This window comes from Dermacentor albipictus, chromosome 1 (assembly GCF_038994185.2).
Source record: "Dermacentor albipictus isolate Rhodes 1998 colony chromosome 1, USDA_Dalb.pri_finalv2, whole genome shotgun sequence".
NCBI classification, from domain to species: Eukaryota; Metazoa; Arthropoda; class Arachnida; order Ixodida; family Ixodidae; genus Dermacentor; species Dermacentor albipictus.
The window spans coordinates 240391110-240407611 of record NC_091821.1 but is presented as its reverse complement, the minus strand read 5'-3'; the positions used below and the strand labels follow the sequence as shown (position 1 = coordinate 240407611).

Sequence of the window (16502 nt, the reverse complement as noted above, 5' to 3'; positions counted from 1 at the left end):
CAGTGGGTTAATAATGATTCATGCGTGATCTTGCGTTTTGTCTGGGGCGACGTACTCATCAGGAGGCCATAGCCACTGCGGCGGCTAGCGAGCGCGATTTCATGGTTTATTGAGCGCAGCATAGATGCGTGTGGCTTTTCACGAGTACCGTACGCGCACAAGAAGCGCTTGGCGACAGAGGAAAGCCTGTATTCACCAACACTCATCCTTCCTCAGAACGTTTGCCGATTGGCCAGCGCTCGCGGACCCTCGCGAGTCATAGCAATCGGCGCGATATCGAAACAATCGACACGGCTAGGACCAGTCGCGCACGGCACTTACGTGGGCGAAATTTCGCGAATACGAACCCATATTATTGGAACAGTATATAGCGTGAGAAAATTATGGCCGGGAGTGAAGAATTACGACTTGGTGGAAAATTTTTACGACTCGTTTAAGAGTCGTTTTAAAAACTGGAGCCATATTGAAAATGTTTCGCCAGCCCTGACCTAATCCGCACTGCAAAACATCTGCCTCGCTGAGCTATGCAGCGCTCAGTCGTTAAACGACCGGATCTTTCCAAGAGGGACCCTTGCACACCGGGTATAGCTGCTAAGGAGCAAAACAGTGGACTTATACGAGGCAACCCACCGAGGGCTCGCCTTTTATTTATTTATGTTTGCTTAATAGACGTGTTTCCGTGTATCGCTTTATAATTTGTTTTTAAATTTTGTGTTATCTCTTGAACTACGATATGGCGATAGCGGGCTGTTTAGTAGCCGAACGTCGAATTTTGTCGCCCTCAATTAGGATCAGTTAGCAACCCGAGTGCGAAGCAGACAGCATGATGATGATGATGATGATGACGACGACGACGACGACGACGACGACGACGACGACGACGACCATGATGATGCTGAATATTTATTGGCATCCTTTTTGAAACGCGGTGGTGACAAATAGTCACCTACCCTGCTTGAACTTCTCAGGTATGCTATACATGCTTTTCATTCAAGCACTTTAGTATTATTGCGTTTTGTTTCTTAGCGTGTTAATTTCTTTACTCATGCATCACCCCCTTTCTCTAAAAGACCTTAGGCTATCCTCTCCGAAAAAAATTTCTTCACTCATTCAGTTTGCCAAAAAGGCCACAAAATAAGGAACAAATGACAGCGGCCCTTGTCCGTTGGCACGTGTAAGCGCAGTTCAGAAACCACTGTGATTCAACACTGGAAAGTAGCCCGTCTGTCCCGTGCCCGTTTAGGTTGTATATAGGTGCAGTCGCGAAGCGCTTCATAACGTGTCATCAGGATTCGTTACCGCAGTTTTCTCTGCTACGGAATAATTAACTGCTTATATCGCATTGCGATCGCATCTATGACGTTGGTGTGCAGGTCTAGCAGTGCCAGACAAGCGATAAGTGGTTGGTTAGAGGAACGAAACATTTCTTATGAGGCGCGAGAAGGACGATACCACAATATCCAGAAGATGATTAGCGAGAAAACGTAGAACCTCAGGCACGTTGTGAGTGCTAAAGCATTGAATCGACTTTTGCGGGGGCTATACTTTCCACAACTGCTGACGATAGTATATCCGCGAAGCAATTTACTTTTTCAGGGTTTAAATGTTTCTTTGATGTGAGCATATAACGCAAACTGCACAGGCCACCTCTTTACAGGTCCCAGGCACCATCGACATAAAAAAGAAAGTCGCACTCTCGCCCGAAATGCGACGCATTGGTAGCGATAGTAAGGTATCGCACAGCTACACGAAGGTTCGTAGTGTTATCGGCCGTATGAGTTACCAAGAACATTCGCTTACTAATTAAATTAGCAAGCATGGTGTAACGGGATGCACAGGCAAACACGAACAGAACCGCAGTCGATTACCGCGAACAATCGCTGTCACAACGCTGGCGGAATGAAGAGCGCAAACAGAGGGGTGCAAGGGCTTCTGCTTCCTCTCCCTTCTGCACGACACCGAAACTCGAGGTTACGCGAGCTCCAGCATTAGGCGCGCGCTAAGACAGCGCATGGGTAGTCGCAAGCCATGTCGGCTCGGCCACTCATTGCGCCCGCCGGAGATTACCTTCAAGATAGGGCGCGTGCGGTGCACGGCCGGGCTAAAGTCCCTAGATTTTCTGCTTTTTTATCTAGCAACTTTAGGCCGGGCTAGAGGAAGAGACGCGCTCTCACCTGCGCTGCCCCCCCCCCCCCCCCCACCTTTCATGCGCTTCATCTCGTGGCCTCCAACATTGGGCACGTATAAAGCCATCATCCTTCTTAGCTCACTACGCACGTTTCCCCTCGTAGCCACAGAACGGCGCGCTATGGAATCGTATCGCGGTTGGACTTAATACGGAACCTCAAGGGCAAGGCCGACGACGAGGGCGAAAATTTTTATGGAGTGTCCATATATTTACTATCGCAATAAAAAGCTAAAGGAGGAGTCAACCAGGTACCTATAGAACTTAAAGGCATCATTTTCTGGAACAGGCTTCATTCTGAGTGTTAGTTATTCGTACTAAATTCAGCAGCGCTCAGCAGTGGGTCGAACTATAAAGATGTCAGACTGGAGTCGTTGTTTTGAGAAGGGGTCTTGTCTACACACAAGTGGAAGACATGTCCAGTTGTCGAAGCTCTAGCTCCAGCTATACATGTACACGCGTAAGCAAAAGTATACGGACCGCAGGGTTGTCGAAAAACCAAATTTTCTTTTTTGTAATTAACATGTGTAAATTGAAATTTACAAGTACACTGCAAAGTTCGCAATTCCAGATTTGGACTGCAGTCCTCAATATTAAGTTGCATTCATAGGCAGAGGATAAAATCGGCTTTATCGCGCAATCCCTGGTCCGTATACTTTTGCTGACTGGTGTACATCACTTGCTCGATCACTTCTAAGTGTCCGTCTTCCTGCGATCCTGTCTCGTGTAAATTCGGTCGCGTTCCAGTGGGATAGGTTGGCGCTAAAGACGTACGTCCTTTATCAAACTATCTTTTATAGTTCCATATACGCTACATAGTGTGCTGCAAGTGGTTATCTCTGTTGACATACTATAATGATGTATAGACTCCGTGCGCCAGACTTGTTGGCCCCGCATGCCAATCGAAACTCAGGGTAAAGAAAACAATCAAAATTGGGTGAGGCTCTATTTTTGTTAGTCAGTAAACAAATATTGATCGCGCTAGCAATTGTTCTAAACTGCCCTGTGCATTACTATGTTTGATAGTTGAGCTGGGCTGCTTATAGTTTGAGTTGGGCAGCTGGCACCTTCCCGTCAATAAATGAATGGATGCGCGTTCTTCGTGCAACCCTTTTGGCCATCCACTGCCAGCGTTTACCAATATGCTTTACAAAGAAATGAGCTCCGCTGAAAGCTTCTTTAACGTCGCTGATAGCAACCGCTGCCCACTGAATAAGTCCCCTTCGCCCTAGTACTTTCACTTCTGTGCGTTTCAACCTTTTTATGCATCTTCTGTTGTTACACCTATTTTGGTTACGCTGCTCGTATAATTTCGACCTTATACAGTGTACAAGGGTCAGTGCCCTGATTGGGAATTCACCTAAAGGATACAGAACTTTACAGCCTTAAAATGCTTGCCGAGTGCTATTTACGTATTCTTTTGACCAAGAAATATCTGTGGGAATTCAAAAAGGTATAGATGGTTTGGTGCAAGAGTAATTTCTGGCAGCTTTCTTGCCTCGAATTGTGAATGCGACCTCGCGCCGCCGTCTCCTAACCTCCTGGTACATCGAACAGCGCAGTGATCGCCGGGGATCGATTGAGTTTTCTCCTGCGAACTTTGCATTTGGACATGTTTACTTTCCGCGAATAGAGCTCGGTGCCCGTGTTGTCCGTCTTTCTGTGATCCTGTAGACAGCGCAGCTTTTCTTTTTTTTTTCCCTTTTCTTTTTCATTTTTTCATTTTTCAGAATGTCTAGAAGCCCGTGTGTTTTTGCTTCGTAGCTTTCTACTCCAACCCATTCAGGATTACTTGGCGGCAGGCTACTCCAGGCGATTGAGATGGCAAATGAAATGATGCGCATTGGAGGTCCGGCAGACAAAGAAATCTCAACTCAACACATTTCGAATCAAAGTAACTCGTTGTGACCACGGTGTCTCGCAGAAACGTTGATCGAGTTGGTCAAGTGTGTGATGTGACAATTGTGGTATAGTCGCGGCGGATATGGCAGGTGGTTACCGGACGAAATTCGGAGAGACACCGTACAAGTTTGGGAGCAGCCAAAGCGTTCTCTCAGCGGTGGCTGCCCTCTTGGTTTTGTCGCTCGCCGTTGACAGCTGCGTGCAGGCGCCGGGCGCGAGGAGGGCAGACGGCCGGTGACGAGCGTCGCGCGCGCGCCGCGTCGCTGTCGCCGAGGCTCGCCTGATTTACGCGGCCAGTGTCGCCGACAAGGCGCTGCTAATTAAAGCAGCGCGCTCCGGGCACATGCGCGATTAGAGGCACGCGCCGCGGCGTCGGCTGCTGCCCCCGATTTATCGGCCCCACTCGTCGAAGCGACACGCGACTCGCGGCTGCAGTCCCCCCCCTCCCCCCCTCGCCCGAGCGCTGCGCCGGCCGTCGACTCGTTTCCCGTAATTTGGCGGCCCCGCCCCGGTCGTTTAGCGGCGATCGGCGGCCGCCTTCGCCGGCCGGTGTAATGCGTGCGACCACGCCGCGCAACACATGTGCCGGCTTGCATACGAACCAAGGTGGACTGCACGGTGAGTGGACTGGCCGCGGAGGCCCACTGTGCCTTCCGGCACGGGTGCCGGTGAGGCCTGAGCGTGGAAGGAGCGCGCGCAGCGGCATCGTGTACTAGACCGCTGGCCCTGTCGAAGGCAGGAGCGTCGTGTTTTGTTTACATTAGTCTGAAGTAATACTGTTCGTTTAACAGGGATATTGTTGTGCCGTTCTTATCTTTATTAGTTTCGTTGTCATTTATTTTTCATTTACTATCTGCTGCGTGACAAAGAAATGGAGTAGCCGTGACACTCTGTACTGAAGTTTCTCCACAGCAACCTATTAAGCAGAAGAGAAATGTTGCTGTGACGCGTTTATATATATATATATATATATATATATATATATATATATATATATATATATATATATATATATATATATATATATATATATATATATATATATATATATATATATATATCGAACTGTTAAAATAAGATTTTTAGTTTCTTATATTTACACCTAAACATACACTACACTTAATTACAGTTTAAAAGGGTGCTTGTTTGCCTTTCAAACCATACCCGCATGTAACGCTTTCGAGCACTTATTGTTAGGAATTTTTGAAAGCCAGTAGTTCATAAACACGCATTTTAATTCGCCAGAACATTCAGCATGGCTTATGGCATGGCATAGCATAGCCCCTCCCCCCTTCCCTTATTTTTGCTGGATTTTATCACGGCTAAGTTCCCAGATCTTCCAGAGCAGCGAGATCAATTCTGGTTTGTTCGCGAAACACATTGATTAAGCTCTGAATCACTTGCATCCGCAATTTACTGCAAATGTCATAATTTGTCCCCTCACTTTGAACTTAGTCTACACAAAACCCATAACGCGCACCTTATTTTCGCCAAATATAACCAAGGTGCCTTGATTAGTTCACTGAGGACCTCGCAGAAGCCAACTACGAACGTCTTATAACGCTTGAAAACAGGAAAAAAGAAAATGAGGGTGAAGTGGTTTTTTGCAAGGCTTTTAAGTTGACCACGGAACATAAAAAACATTTGTCAGACATGGCACTTACCATGACCACCCTCCCATTTCCTCTAAATATAAACATGTTGTAACTTACAGCTATATCGGGACAATGGGCTGATGGCGGCCGTATCACACGTTCCAAAACTTGATTAAGACATATTTTTTACAAAAGCTGTGTTTGATCCAACTCATTTGACTTCGCACATACATTTTCACAGCGTCCCACCCATTTGCGCTAGATTTGATCTCGGTGACATTTCCAGTTCTGCCAGGGCAACGGGTTAAGTTCTGTCCCGTTCGTTAGACACACCCTTAAAGCTAGATCACTTACATTGATAATTTATTACCACAGCCTCAATTACCCGCCTACTTTGAACATTGCCTACACATCACCCATTACCTCGTCCTTACTGTCAACAAACATAAAGAAGCTGACTCGTTTCGATCACTGAGGACGTCAGGCGAACCAAATATACGTATCAAGCATTAAAAAGAAAAGAACCAGGAAACGAGGGTTCAGTAATCATTCGTAACGCTCCTAAATAAGCCGGAAACATTAGAACTTCGTAGCACATTGCACTTAAGCTGCGCCCATTCCTTGTAAACATGAAGTTTGCGAAATGCAAAGTTCTCTTGGGAACTTGGACAACCTACTGATAACGGCAGCTTGACACTTTCGAACGCTTGCTGAAGAGTTTTATAATTTTTAAAACATATTTTACAAAAGCTGTATTCAATCAACACGCATTTAACATCGCATAGAAACTTGGGGTAGCGTTCCCCCTATGTTTGTAAAATTTGACCTCTGTTGTAATTGCAATTATGCCAGGGCAGTGGTATAAGTTTTACGCCACTCGTTAAACACGTTCATAACGCTACGGATCATTTGCATACGTAGCCTATTGTAGAAAGGCGCATTTAACCCACATATTTTCGAACGTTGCTCATACATTACACGTACCGTGCCTCTAATTTTCCCCAAATATGAACTAGGTGCCTTGTTTAGTTCGCCGAAGACACCGGACACTAGCTGCGAGACTCGTATGACGAACAAAAATAGGAAAAAAACGACGGTTCAGTAATTATTTTATTCGTTGCATTTAAAACAAATACGTGAAGTTTTCGCAGCGCATTACACTAAACATTATCCCAATTTTCACGGAATTCGAAGTTCATACATCGGGCTGTTCTTTTAGGAGTCTGGGAAACATTTGCAGTGACGACATCGTAACACCTTGGAAGGCTTGAATAAGTAACTTTCTACAAAGGTGGCAATGAACCCACACCAAATGAACATTTATCATTCCTCGCACAGAACACGACTCCCACTTCAACGAAATAGACACCGTGAATCATACTTTACCGAGAAAAACAACTAAATACCTTGTACGACGCATAAAAGTTCGAATAAAGCACGTATTTAGTCAATATTTTCCAAGCACATAAGTAACCTACATAGTGTAGGGTAGCAAACTGGACTCAGTCTTGTTAAACTCCTTGCCTTTCCTTCTTCCCTTCTCCTTCCTCTCTTCTCTTAAGCTTTCGGCATGTACCACTCAAGAAGTTACCCCCATTTCTTGAATATATCAAATCTCTACCTTTTTCTGTTTCTGCTACGGAACCTGTGCTAGTTAGTGTAACTCTTTCGTTTAAACACCCTAAAAATAAAATTGAGAACGGCAGAAGTCACACATGCCGATAGAAAAAAACTCAAGGCAGTGTTGTCATGGTATTGTGCTGGGTCTCTACGTTCGGCACTGCCGTTTTCTTCTTACCGCATGAAGCATAAAACAAAACACGACACAAAAATTCAGAAGGACCACAAAGGACAACTGCTGCCAGAATTTTTGGTCACCAGCTCACCCAACTGTCTACATTCCTGAAGGTCATTTTCTCCAACATATCTAGGATAAGTGCTGCTTATACAATGAAATTCGACAGCCTCTGGATATATATATATATATATATATATATATATATATATATATATATATATATATATATATATATATATATATATATTCAATAGTTCCGGCATTTGATAATCCAAAAATTTCATGATTTAAGGCACGCCATCGTTGGCGTGGCTGATTATTGTACATTACAATACCGCGACCTTATGTTAAATATAGCAAGCTAACTTCATGCTTTCAAATATGATTCGGCGGTCCCCAAAAAACTGGATGATAGAAGAAGCGCAATGTGAAATTTGTTATGGTGGGAACTGCCCAGCGCCCGCCTTCTCTACAATGCCAGCGGGTATGGCGGTTCCCGTTCGTCGTCTGCTACAGCTCTTCCCGTCGAGGCACGAAAGACAATCCTCGCTGCCCAAACAGAGGATGCGTAAAAAATAAAAGCATAACTTACGTGGCTAATACATTCACAAAGAAAATGTGTCCATGCAGCGTGCACCCAAAAGTGCTCGCTTTCAAAAGTGTTTGTGTCTGAAAGGCAGGCCAGGAGGAGGGCACATGACATACTTTGCCCCTCCAATTCTGACAGTAGGGACGCAAGTGCCCGTCGGTTGTCGGTAACTACACTCTTAAGCAAAATTACACCCTTTTGCCACACAACGATAATCGTCATCTGTCTTGTCCGCATTTCCTTTCTTTAACGCGGCGAGCCCGGTACTTTCCAGTAACGAACGGCATGCGTGTTATCAGCATGACATAGCATTCCCGACAGGAAAGTAGCGGGCGCGGCGTTTTCAATAAAGGAAACGCAAGCAAGGCAGATGACGATCATCCACTCTTAAAACGGTTGCACCCTTTGGGGTGTATATTTGTCCGACAACAATAATCGTCATCTGCCTTCCTTGCGTTTCCTTTCTTGAAAACTCAGCGCTCGCTACTTTCCTGTCAAGAACGCTGCGTCACACTGATAACGCGCATGCCGTTCGTGACTGGGAAGTACCGGGCTCGCAGCGTTAAAGAAAGGAAACGCGGGCAAGACAGATGACGATTATTGTTGTGGGATAACATACGCCCCAAAGGGTGTAAATTTTTCTAAGAGTGTCGTTGTGTGGCAGAGATACACCCCAGAGGGTGTAACTTTGCCTAAGAGTGTAGACTATTTGCGCGTAATACCGAATGTCCGCTTTGTGCAGCAGGCGTTTCTGGCCAAGATCGTGTGCATCCGCGTGCTCTCATTGGCCTGCCTCCAACGGGTCTCGTTGTTCTGAGAGTGGTAGAAGTTGACGGCACCTTTCTTGACGCTCTAGTTGACCGTGAGCCGGCCAAGTCATCCATTGTTCTTCCCGTTTGCGCTGCTTTATGGCCAGCCGGTACTTACACTGGCTAACCTCCCTGTCTTTCCTCCTCTTTGTCTCTCTCCCGCTCTCTCTCTCTCTCTCGCGGGAGCACGTAGGATGCCGCGTGCTTCGAAATGTTCCATAAGCGCGCACCGACAGATATTTTACTGATATTTTATTTTGTGAAGGGTTTACATGGCATGGACTTGCTTGCGAGAAAGTATCAGGTCCATATATATATATATATATATATATATATATATATATATATATATATATATATATATATATATATAGACAGAGAGAGAGAGAGAACATTCGATGATTATATATAGGCATCCGCGAGATTTGTGCTACCTTACGTTCATCTGTACGTTAGTATAACACTGCGATCCAAAGCTATCCACGTATCTACACCATTCCTTACGGTCAACCTAAACACAACACCACAACGACTACTTTTCGTTGCTCTTAAACGCGATCCATACAAGCTACAGCTCTCGCTACAGAACTCACTACGGACTGACCCTATTAGCGCTATAAAACGACGCCCACACAGAGATACATATGCTAACCACACCTCGCCCCTTGGAGATTGCCTCCCGGAACAACCTGCCGTTACAATGCCGGATAAAATGCCGACGGCCCAGTTTCAGTCGGTACAATGGTGTCTCATTAAAAACGAAAGAAAACAGTGAGTAAACGTTCTCTGGCGTTGCAGCATTACAGTGAAGTAAGGTGACTGTAACCTCTCCTCGCGTCTTGTAACCTTCCTTCTTCGATAACGCCAGGCGCCTTTCCGTATAGCAACTGCTCCGGAGACCGGAACGACTGTCGCATCTCCTCGCCTTGACGGCTGCCACAGACGCCAAACGGCGGCACTCCCGAGCTGGCAAGCGCGCCGAGGGGAGAGCGCGCCACTTCGAGTGCAGTCGTTGGTGCCGGTCGGAAATCGAGACTTATGGATATGCATCGCGCTGTGCCGCCCGCAAACAAGCGCGGTCGCAGAGGAAGGAACAGTGGGAGATTCTCGCCGGGCCACCAACCAGCGCGCGCACCAACAACAGGTTTATGACCGGCACCGGGAACACACGCACTGTCCCCTGACGTATGTGTGCGCGCGCAATTGGATGCGCCGACGCCGATCTCTCGCGCGCAGCGGGCCCGCCTTGACCATAACTCAGCGCCGCCGCCAGTGGACTCTCCGCGGCGGGACGTGAAAATAGGAAGAGGCGCGCGACGCGCGTTTTTACGGCCCCCGCGGGTGCACTGGCCGGCTTGCGGTGGTTGGCCGCCCTTATTTCACGAGGCTTGGCCGTGGGCGACACACGCGCTCTGGAGTCGCGTCCCGTACGGCGCCCTGGGCGGTCGTTGCTCAGATGATCGCGACGATTAGACCGTATACCGCTTGGCAGCCGGAGTCGCCGCCCCACTTCCGTGGTGCGCGTCGAAGCCGAGCGGTTGCGGCAGCAGACGCGTCAAAGTAGAAATGAGCCGTCTGCCACCTTTCGTGGGCACAGAGTCCTTTCCGCTGCAACTGGTCTCAGCGTTTCAGAAGCCGCCTATACCTACTTCCGGTGCAATTGAAACTTTTCGCGCGCCGCTCAAACTTCGCTTTTATGGTAAAGAATAACCCAGTTCGCAAGTGCTCGCGCTTTTCTTGACCTTATCCGTATAGCGAGGATTCGCCGAACCTAACGCAGATTTCTCAATCTCTTATTTTTGCACGAACCAATACGATCCTTTCGCTTTCGTCGTTTCGAATGAACACCGCGCACTTCAGGACGTCTAGAAGCAAGCTCGGCCTCCTGGCGCCTTTTGCGCGGCTCTTCACAAAAGCTGCCTCAAGTAGTGCGGCCACTTCAGCGCCCCGGGAAATCGCGCGACGGCGAAGGGACGGCGTCGTATGTGGAGGTGGCTGCACTTTCCACAATGGCTCCGTCACTCAGATGCGACTTGAGACTTGGCGGCGGCTTCCGTGGCTGGCCTCCGTCATTGTGTTGTCGCCCGGCGCTGCGTTCCAACGCGGGCGCGTGTTCTTTCTCTCTCCTCCGGCTTTCCTCCTTTTATGCACATATGCTTCGTTAACCTTGGTAACCCGAGTTCAAACAGTGCGACCAGGCTATCTGTGTCGCCCTTACGTTGACCGTCCTGTGCTGCCTTGACGGAATAAAAAAAAAATAATAAATCGTGAATAATTCGTACGAGGCTACAAGAGAGCTGGCTGAATTCCTGCGTTTCTTTTTTCTTTTTCTTCTTCAGAACGATTTGTTATTGGCTCGCCTCCCCTTCCTAATATGTTCACTATCACCATTGGGCTTGTTCTAGCGAACAACTTTGTAAATACGGAACGGGATCTTAGAATTTGATGTTCCAGATGCGCCCGTGCGAGGATTTGGCGTTATTTATGATTCAAAGTGAAAGTTAAAGCCTAAGGCTTTGTCAGGAACTGGCAACATATCGATGTCATGGCGTGTGTCTACTTGTAGTTCCGTCCGCTCGCAGCTTGTTCTCCAGCCAGGGCTGATAATACTGGCCTGCATTCACAAAAAAAGCTCTTGTGCTATAGGATTGTTCGTAAGAGTAAATTGAAGTCATTCCTCTAGTTCTACAATCCCAAAGCCACGCTCTACTTGGCTAGCATACATTTCGAACTGCCTGCGTTAAAAGCTGGTGTATTCGACTATCTGTCGCGCTTTCGAGGAATTGAGGCCTCATACTGCGATAACGAAGTCAGCCGAGCTAGCAAAGCAAAAAGACAAGTGAGACAAAAGTTGTTTGTCAGTTCACTCTTTTAATACCCACTAGCAGCGAGAGTCTCGCGAGTTAACCCGACTGCACGCGGACGGTCACGACTGCGAGCCCTGACGTGGCCAGCTGCGCGGTGCCGTGCGGCGCTCGGACACACGGCTTCTCCTCCGAAAGGCTTTGGCCTGGCGCGGGGCTTCCCTGCAGGGCGGCTGCGCGACGGCTGGCGCCCAACGACGGGCGTACACAGCGACACGTGTGCCGAATGCGGTGGCGCTTCCCCGGCGAAAATCTGTTCTGCGGCTGAGCGCAGCACAATAGATCACCGACGCTTGGGGACGGGGGCGAGGCGCCGAGGTAATGCAGCGCGACAACCGCGCCGTTTCCCGCCCCGCTGGGTCCGACACGCGACGGGTCCCCGCGGGCTCTCCCAACGCGACCGCAGCTTCGATTGCGCGTTGGTGCCAGACCGCGCCCCGACGATGCGTGTGCCAAAGCATACGTGGCCGACGCGCCGCGTGGCGTCGCCGCATCTTGCGCTGTCTCTCTCTGACGCCGGTATTAGCGGACTAACACAGACAATTACATATAAGCGTATAGAGGTATGCGGATAAAAGCGTATAGAGGTATGCGGATAAGTGTTAGAACCTCTACGTATTTTTGTGGGCGTGCACGCAAGCAGCGGTCGTCGCAAACGCACGTTAACTGCAAAAGCGCTCCACATGAGCATGCGCAGTAGTGTTTTCTTTTTCTCCTCTCTTTCGCGCAGCCGCATAGTATAAGTGGCCTGCGCCACGTTCTGAACTTCACGTGCAAACGTTCACGGCGAGCACTTGAGAAAGAATGAAGTTCGAACGGTATCAAACGAAAAGAGGCGAATGTGATCGACATAACCGGCGTCTTAGGGGCATGCAGCTACTTTTGCGTGAACTTGATCAAGCCGCCAAGAGGGGAGGAGGTCGGCGACCTGCGTGAAAGCTGGCGCCAGTGTGCAGAGCGCCACTTAAGTGCGACAAGCACGCTGGAATCAGCCTAGCATCACCCCTTGCCCCTCCCCCAACCCCCCTCGGCCTCTTCACTCTTACGTGCCAACAAAGCACTGACAAAGGCTCACTGTAGGTTTGAAACATCAGGGAAAGAGTGTGAGGATGAATATTAAGGAGCAACCAGGACCAACAGCATCAAAACAAAAAAAGAAACAAAAAAGAGGAAGAAGAAAGAAGTAGGAAAGGACGAAAAGTGGCCATCCGGTTTATTGTTATTATACGCTCATTCCCAGGCACCGCCGCGCGCGGGCATTTGTGGAATGACGGCGCGAGGCAACACAATCATCATTTGGATCCAAAACAACAACGCCGGCGTCGTCCCCGGCGTTCTGCGCAACCAAGGGCGGCCCCAGGGGAAGGGGCGCCTGCGGAGAGTGAGCACCAGAGGTTAATTCCATATTCAAGGCGCTTTCTTGAGCCAGCGCTAACCATGATGGGCCGGACGGCCCGGCGAGAGCATTTACAAAACGCGTAATGGAACGCCGCCTCCTCCACACCCCTTGCCTCGCCGCGACCCCCCCTTCGTCTCAGCATGCAGGCGCCGCCGCCGCCTTTCGCGCGATGGCGCCAACGCCGCTGTGCGTTGGAGAACAACGCGCGCGTGCTCGCGCCTCCGTGCGGGCGTCGAAGGACTCGGCGCGCCGAGTCGCTGCACGGAGCGCGTCGCTCTCGAGCACGGACGACGCGCGCCGCGGGTTCGCCTGTTTACACGGCGGTCTCCTGCCGCGCCGTGCGACGGGCCGCAGAGCTGCCTATCGGGCGCTGTTTACACGGACCCCAAATGAGGGGTTAATTGCCGGGGTTGCGCGCGACCGCGTGATTTACGGCGCCAACTTCCCCCTTCCTCTCCTTGCCTCTTGACAAGCGGCCTGTTTACACCAACGCCGCGTGCGGACAGCCGCATTCTCCGCACGCGTGCGGGGCGGCGGCCTTTCCGTTTACACTACGCGTCGGGCTCTCGGACCGATCGCTGCACTTCTACAGCGAGAAAAGTCGCATCCGATGATCCTCGCGCGACGATAAACAAAGCCTGCACCCGCGGGCTGCTTCGGGGCCCTCGTAATGAGGAAGTCCGATCTTTGTGCGCTGTCTGCATGGTTTCAGGAATGGAAGCCTATACTTGGCGCCTGTTCGGAACAGGCGAGCGTTTCTTCGTATATGCAGCGATCAATTAAATCTGATAGACGCCTCGTCTGACAGTCCCGCAAGGTGCGCATATTCAATTGCCTTTTATGCTGGGCTTTTCACGCCGTCACCTTGAAAGGCAAAAATTATTGCACCAGCTCTGTGCAAAAAACATGCACCCGCGTTTGTAGGCTGAGTGGAAGAGGTTTCTTGCGCTGGAATGAGCACCTAAGGTCGTTAAGACGACTGGATATAGCCTGGCTCTAAGTTAGAGGGTGTTAATATTAGTTATTAACGTGAATGACTCTGAAGGTATCTCAAAGGTAGTTTTGAAATACTGATCGTCACAACTGTGTATGTCTGCCGCTGCAACGATTAATCAGAGCGCAGTACTACGTATCCATATAGGAACTGCATCTCCAACCTGCGATGTGCAGTTGCACCTCCACGCCAGCAAGTAATCGGAGGTAAAAGATATTTGGATAAAGCTACATTGGATAGGTTGTAAGGTTAGACCAAGAAACAACTCTCTGTAAAGTACTCGAAATGACAGAAAAACTAGAATAGAAATTCCAACGTTAAATAATACAAGCAGCACTATTACCACGATACATGCTTTAATCTTGAAATTATTATGGCTACTACTCCCGGTCCTTGGATAATAACTGGGGACTTCAACGCTCACCACCATATATGGGGAAGCTCCAGGATAAATTCGAGGGGCAGGTCACTAATATCCTTTGCATCAGGCCACAACCTGTGTCTTCTAAATGACGGAAGTCCGACATTTCTGCGAGGAACAACGTACAGTAGCTGCCTTGACTTGACTTTGGTGTCACGTTGCCTGACTTCGAGCGTGCAGTGGTTCACTGATATTGAAACTCATGGAAGTGATCATATTCCGACCTATGTGAGAATCAATGGTCTAGACGCCGCATTACCGGATGTATCTCGCCAAATCGATTGGTCAATCTTTCAAGATCGAGTAGAAGACATCTGCAAGAAACATATCGCACGCAGATTAGAAGATATAATTGCAGACGCAATGCAAGATTGCACGCGTTGCTTCACACATTCGAAAAAGCGTACAGAGAATGACATTGAATTGGAAAGGCTTCGTACAATACGTCGCCGTGCTGAAAGGAGGTACAGGCGCACAAAGTCAATTCTTGACCTCAGAGAAGCTCGGCGAATGCAAAAGAAGATAAGACGCCGAATGGATACGCTAGCGGATCAAAGATGGAAATGCTTTTGCGAGTCACTAGACCCCCGCAAGCCATTGTCCCGTGTGTGGCGTACCTTACGGGGTCTTTGCTCAAGACCCCAGCAACGACACCCTTTTAACGCCCTTGCTCTCTATCAAAACCGCCGTGAGATAGACGTCGCAGAGGAATTTTGCGCGCAAATCACCGGCGGCACAGTTTTAGTCCCTGCGATGGCTTTAAGCGACATCCCCGGTCCACGAGATACCAGTATGGAGGCTCCCTTCTCTATGGAAGAGTTAGAAGCTGCTATGGCGCTCTGTAGGTGTTCGTCTTCACCAGGGCCCGATGGCATAACATATACTGCTTTGCGCCACCTAGGCCGAGAAGCACGAAGAGAACTCCTCAGCCTTTTTAATAGTTCATGGCAAGATGGTGTCGTCCCACAGGAGTGGAAACGCAGCCGCCTGGTACCGCTACTAAAAGCAGGAAAGTCGCCGCTCGAACTGGCATCGTATCGGCCTATAGCACTTGCTAGCTGCGTCGGGAAACTCATGGAACGCATGATCCTCATGCGTCTCGAATGGTACCTAGAACACCACAAGATTTACCCTGATTCTATGGCGGGATTTCGACGAGGCCGTTCATCGATTGACAGTGTCATCGATTTAGTGTCATCTGTAGAACAGCAAAAATCATGGAAACGATTATCAGTAGCGCTCTTTCTGGACGTGAAAGGCGCTTACGACAACGTTTCCCATCAACCCATTCTAGACGCACTTTTGACAATTGAACTAGGAGGGCGAGTATATCGATGGATCAGAAACTACTTGACACAAAGGTCCTTGTTCGTACGTACGGAAGATGGTCCAACTACCGACCACTACATATGCCGAGGAGTTCCCCAAGGTGGGGTTCTAAGCCCTATTCTTTTCAACCTCGCGCTTCTTGGGCTGGCCGAATCCCTACCGGAAACAGTGAGTGTCTCAATCTACGCCGACGACATCTGCATCTGGTCATCAGCGGTCACTCGTCTGCAGGTTCGCGCAAGGCTACAGAAAGCAGCAACACAGGCATCTCACTATCTTCAGACACAAGGCCTTACCATCTCAACAGAAAAATGTGCGTTAGTCGCTTTTACACGAAAACCAATGTCTCGTTATCCAGTATGCATTAATGGCCAGCCTATATCCTACAAGAGAAATCATCGGTTTTTGGGTGTCATTGTGGACCGGGACCTCTCTTGGAGCCCTCACGTTGCCCATTTGAAGAAGACGCTCACATCTATTGTTCATGTCTTCAAGTTTATCGCCGGGAAAACATGGGGATCGTCAGTGGGCTCCATGCTACAGTTATATCGAGCACTTTTTATCGGATTGCTACGTTACAGTTCTCCCGTGCTTGCTAAAACATGCAAGTCAAATCT

The 16502-nt window shown here is 48.9% G+C and overlaps 1 protein-coding gene across 1 annotated transcript in view; it reads left to right on the top strand.

Annotated features, from left to right (window-relative positions):
• Positions 1-16502, top strand: part of fz2 (frizzled 2) — a 70993-nt gene that overhangs the window by 25824 nt on the left and 28667 nt on the right. The gene's annotated exons all lie outside the window — the stretch shown is intronic.